The following is a 6,054-nucleotide window of genomic DNA, read 5'->3' on the forward strand; positions in this document are numbered from 1 at the left end:
GTCAAAAATTTCCTTTAAAAATGAAACAAAACCCCCCAATAACAATTCTTTCGTTTTCTTGATAGGTATCTTTCAGGTAGAATTGTTCTTTCCTAAGCAGGTGTTTTATTTTAATGCGTTTTGATGGGTTCTTTCAAGCAATTGGCTGCTTCTGGTTTTTGGGACATCTGGACAGGATGACTTCACAACCTAATAATTCACAACCATTCTTAAAAAGTAGTATCTGCTAGACATTAGAAAATTGGTGCCACAGCCTGTTATTTGTAGGAAGTTTTTCTTTGCCCTCTCTGGGAAGTGTGGATACGTCCTAACCTCTAAATATGTACTTTTAAGTACCTTGTCCCATATCATGGTAATGGAGAGACTGAGGCCTCCCTCAGTTTATCTCTCTAGCAGATTAATGAACTTGGCATCCTTCCCTTTTTTTCTCTGTGATAGACTCAGTCATTTACCCTGGTTTACTTTTAGTCTGTTGGAAACTTACTGAGGGAAGTTCCAACTTTATCTTCATGAATAAACAGTAAAATGTTGTCAACAGATGTAGTTGATAAAAATGCTAATTATGTGCAATACAAAGTGAAACTGGCAACTTAAAGTTACTTAAGTTGTAGAACATTTTTACCTCTAAATTGATGAAATAACTACTGTATCACAAAATAGCCTTCCATTAGGAGACTTAGCTGCACAGTTGAAAATATAGCTGTTTTAAACTTTAGTATTGTAAAACTTAATGATTTTAAGCTCTAAAATGTTTTCCATATGCATATCTTAGTATCAAATGTTTCTGTCCCTTTATTTTTTTAAAAAAAAACTTTAAAGACTTTAAGGAGCACATTGAAAAATATTTTTAATAGCTTAAAATCTTGTAGTCCACTTCTTCCATCTTGCTGAAAGAGGTTGAGAAGGGCAGGCCTCTGAGTGAGTGGGGGGCAGCTCAGCCCCTCGGTAGAATTAAAGGGGTGAGTCCCTAATGATGGGTGTGTTGGGAAATGAAAGGGTGTGTTCTAGGAATGGAGTGAGGCGCTCTTACCACATTGAACCAGTTCTTTATTTCAGCTAATCAAAATCAGAGGCGAGTTTTCTTTAGTCAAAACGCATTTCAAGTGTAATTTAGCACCTTGCATGTTTTTTGAGGAGGAGTTCATCACATTCTGAGTTTCTATATGTCTGGCTCTGTGATAGGACTCTGGGGCTATAAAAATTAAAACTGAATTTTTAAGGTCTCATTGTGGTATGAGGGAAGATAGGACATTTTAAACCACTTGCCTTGGCTAATGGCCTTTTTCCATCCCTTGCCTTTTCACTGTACTCAAAAGAGTTAACTTTTTTTTTCAGGTGCTTTTTTTTTTTTTTAGTAAGCCAGTCCTCATCTTTTGTTTTTAAATGTTTCTTTAGAATAAGCATTTTCTTCCAAGTATTCTGCCTCAGCTCCATAATCTACTTAGTCTGCCTTAAAGTCTAACAACTATCAGTGAACCATACCGTGACACCAGCTATGTAGAGATTAGTTCAAGTAGGTCTCCAAAAGTTAGCCTCAAGCTTGCTCACACATTTAAACTTGATGCTGGGGCTATTTTACAAGGCTGAAAGGAGGGTAGGGGTGGGAAACTTAACTGTGTACATTTTTCTGCAACCTGAGCTAAAAATCCAAATATGGTAATCATTGGCGTGCTTTAGGGGCAGTGACTTAGGGTGGGGAGGGAGGGAGTGTATTTATCCCAGGTTTCAGTCCACTGGGAAAATGTTTAAATGGTAATTTGTATTTAATCTCATCCCTTTAAATTTCTATTTTTGTGTGTTTTATAATGTATATAATATATTGCACAATTGTACACATATAATTTATAAATAAATAATACATTTATTGATGCATTATATTTTTCTTTTGATTTCAGGATGTGGTTAAAACATACGGATTGCTTGGTTTGTAATGTTGAGATCACATACTGGTCTACTTTGCCGGGCTGGAATGTTGGTGTTTACCCTGTCAGCTCTATTGTTGCTCTCAGGGGCAACGGAGTCTTCTGAGATGGAGCTGAGTAGGTTTGGTGGTGGGATTCTGAGCAGCTGCCCTAAAGAACTGTTGACATGGAATGGAAGCGAGCCACTGAGGATATAGATGTTAGGGATGACTTGCTGGCACTTGGAGCAAAGTAGGGTTTCCTGCAACCAGTGGCTACTGTAAATAAAAATTAGTGTGGGAAGGATTCTAAGAGGAAGCGCTGCCTTGTCTTCAGAATTGAACTGTCAGGCTCTGTTTGCAATGGAAGTTGTTCTCCACTTACCTCTACACACACCCAAGGTTTACACTGGACTTTAGCAACAATATTACATAGATGTAAGCGGATCCCATGGAGAGCCCTTCCTCTGTAGTTTCCCACCTGGTTCCAGTAGAGGGCGACTCGGCTATAATGTTTAAAGGTTCAATACCTGTGAAGAACAATAAATACTGGTGCCTTTAGGTAGGACTGATAAGCAAGATTACAGGAATGATTTATGATTTCTTTTTATCTCCACCTTCCAGGATTACCACTTTTTAATCTTTATTCTTTCTAAACTTTATCTTTCCTACTTGTATCCTTTTATATATTAAGTTTGCTTTTAAGTTTTGTGGCTGGAAACATTAAGACCCTTTGTGACAAACTTTAAAAGATAGTACATATTTGCTCATTTAACTAATATTGCTTTAGAGAGATGGAGACAAATCCTTTTATTCTACAAAATTTTATTATTTTGGCCTTTTGTTTTAAAGTTGTAAAGAGCCTGCGATTTTGACTCTCCTTGCAGGCTAACAAACTATGCTGCTATGATATCCTGGATGTTAGCAAAAGGCAGAGGATCACATGACCTGCATATTCTCATCTCCACAAAGACCCCTGGGGAACAGATGAGGAGCACCCCAGCTGGATGGTGCACACGTGGGTTTGCACCATAGCTGGGGGACTGCATTTAGGAATCTTAATCTTTTAAACACTTAGCACCTGACCTAGTTTTTATTGCTGATATTAAGCTTTACCAACAATTTTTTACACAGATAATGATATATCTGATTCTTGTGCATATCATCATCAGGTAAAATCCATGTGTATAGTCAACATTTATATATTTCTTAGAAATGGTATTTGCAATAAATAAATCACTGATTGTGCAGAATTCTATCATTCTATCATTCCATTTCCAATCTTGTTTCTGGCATCTACTTCATGTTTTCTGACTACTGATCCTTCTTTCCTGTTCCCAACTTTTGCATTCCAGTCACCCATTATTATTAATGCATCTTGGTTGTGTGTTCGATTGATTTTTGGCTGCAAAAGTTGGTAGAAATCATCTGTTTCCTCTTCAGCTCTGGTTATTGGTGCATATGTTTGATAGTGGTATTCACTGGATGTCCTTGAACACATGGATATAATCCTGTCACTCCCAATATTGCATTTCAAGATGGATCTAGAAATGACTTTTTTTACTATGAAGACAGCCCCATTTTTCCTCACTTTTTCATCTCTGGCATAGTATAGGATTGTCTGATTCAAAATGTCCCATGCCAACCTGTCTCATTTAGCTAATACCTAGTAAGTTAATATTTTTGCATTCTATTTATTTAAATAGTTATCTTTCTATTTCTAAAATATCCATTTGCTTCATAACAATGTCCAATTTTCCTACATTCATTCTTCTCACATTCCACGTTCCCATCACTAGTGTCTGCTTACAGCTGTTCCTCCTCTTGTGTTTCCAAATCCGAGGGCTAAGCTTCAGTTGCCATATCTGCTAGTCTAGTCTAAATGTGCTGTAGTGTACTTAGGGTTTCAAAGGCCTATTATTTCAGAAGTGTATGGTCAGTCTTTTCTTGTCAGTCTTAATTGATGATCAGCTTTAGAACAATATCTGACAGGCAAGCACTATACAGAAAGTGTTCTTCAGAGTGCTAAAGAGCAGCCATGTCAGTCTAGACTAAGGTGCATGTGATCCAGACCAAAGTCTTTGCAATTACTTGCTATGCATCAGAGAGCTGGACAATGACTAAAGATGAAAGAAGGAGAATTGATGCCTTTGAGTTGTGGTTCTGGAGAAGAGTATTGAACATAGCATGGACCACCAAAACCCCCCCAAATAAGGTGAAAATAAGTTTCTCCTTGGATGCAAGGATTTTGACGCTCCATCGCACATACTTGGGCACGTGGCTAAGAGGGACCGTCCTTGGAGGACATCATGCTTGGAATGGTGGAGAGACAGCATAGAACAAGAAGACCCCAGATGAGATGGATTGACACAATTACTGGGACAATGGGATTAAGTGACAATGAATCAGTGAGACTGGCTCAAGATAGGGCAAGCTTCAGAGCTATTGTGCATAGTGTTGCTGTGGGTCGCGGGCAACTGAATGGCTCATAATGACAAAAGGGCCTTTGGGTACACAGACATTCTTGAGAAGATAGTCTAGAATGAGAGCTATCTTTGCCTCTGCTCAGTTTGAGTGACCCAGGGAAAAATAACCTATAGTAAGTAGCTAGAATCTAATAGATACAGTATACTCTACTCATAAAGAGGTATTATTGTTGCGGGATCAGTCCTTGGAGAGGGACAGCACAGGAGAGGAAGACCCTCGATGAGATGGATTGTTTCAGTGGGGTAGTGGGGATAGGTGTCTCAGAGACAAATAAGATTGGCACAGGCTAGAGCAGGATTTAGGGCTAGGGGACATAGGGTCGCTATGAGTCGCAGGTGAGTCAATGGCACATAACTACAAAACCATTGAATTGGAACTAATCGTAAGTGACCCCCCCCCCCCCAGTGCGTTTTAAGAGGCAGTAAAACACTTGAGGGGAGAATGTCCATCTCTCCTATAGAGCTGCTGGTGTATTCAAACCATGTACCTTGCTGTAGGCGGCACATCTTTTTGCCTTAATTAAGTTCCTAGAGTTCCCTTAACTATGTATGTTGCGTGCTGAGTGGGAACCTACTCATAGTTGATCTCCAGTGGGTTCACAGAGGCAGTTAATCACACCGGAGAAGATTGACTATCTTTGTGTGGAGCAGCTGGTAGAGTCAAACTAGGTGTCTTATCACTAGGCCACTGGAGCTCCTTTAAAGAGGTATGTTACTGTGTACCATTGAGATGGAACCGACCCATAGCTGACCCTCCAATGAGTTTTCAGAGGCAATTAATCACACAGGAGGAGGAGATTGCCCATCCTCCCATGGAGCAGCTGGTGAATTTGAACTTCAGGAATGCAGCTCAGCTTCTGGCCAATAAGCCATCAGAGCTCCCTTTAAATACATATAAAACACTTGTTTTTCAAAGGGAGTGGAGTCCTAGATAATGTGAGGGACAGACCACCAGGGATATCATTTAAGAATCATGTCTATGTGAGTCTCTTATGAATATTTAACTTATTGTCAAAGATAGTTTTATGTTGCAGTTGAAGATATTTCCTTACCCCCTACTAAAAAAAGTCCAATAAGATAGTGGAAAAGGAATGTTTCTGAAATGTAAATACTATTATTGATTGCAACCATAAATGATTTCTGTTATTGCCCCTACACCCCTCTCATAAATCAAACAAAACTCATTCTTCCTTCCCCAATAAAACCATATTCTCCCTAACAAACTGTGGGTTTGCTGGCGAGTGAGTCTGGTTCCTTGTAGAATAGTTGCCATTATTTTATTTTTTAATTTATTTTACACTGGTTTGCTTACAAATTTCATACACATTGTTTTCACACTGGATCTTTCCCCATTTCCTTTACCCACCTCTCCCTCCACCCATCAAATTGTGCAACCCTATGATTAATCTGCCCCACTCTGCTTCCTTCTCCTCCTTGGATCCTCATACTCATTCTACAATAATGGTCTTATACAATATTTGTCTTAATGGGACTGACTTAATTAGCATAATGCTCTCCAGTTCCTCCCAAGTGAGGCAATGATTTACAAAATCATTACTCCTGTGTGTTGCAAAGTATCCCATCGTGTGAGTGAGTTACCATTCTTATAACTGAAATAATCTACCCAGTCGTCACAATTCTATGACTATGACCTCGTGTGTCAGAGGG

The sequence above is a fragment of the Elephantulus edwardii genome, unplaced genomic scaffold (assembly GCF_000299155.1).
Source record: "Elephantulus edwardii isolate Elephantulus edwardi_28Jun2011 unplaced genomic scaffold, EleEdw1.0 scaffold00013, whole genome shotgun sequence".
NCBI classification, from domain to species: domain Eukaryota; kingdom Metazoa; phylum Chordata; class Mammalia; order Macroscelidea; family Macroscelididae; genus Elephantulus; species Elephantulus edwardii.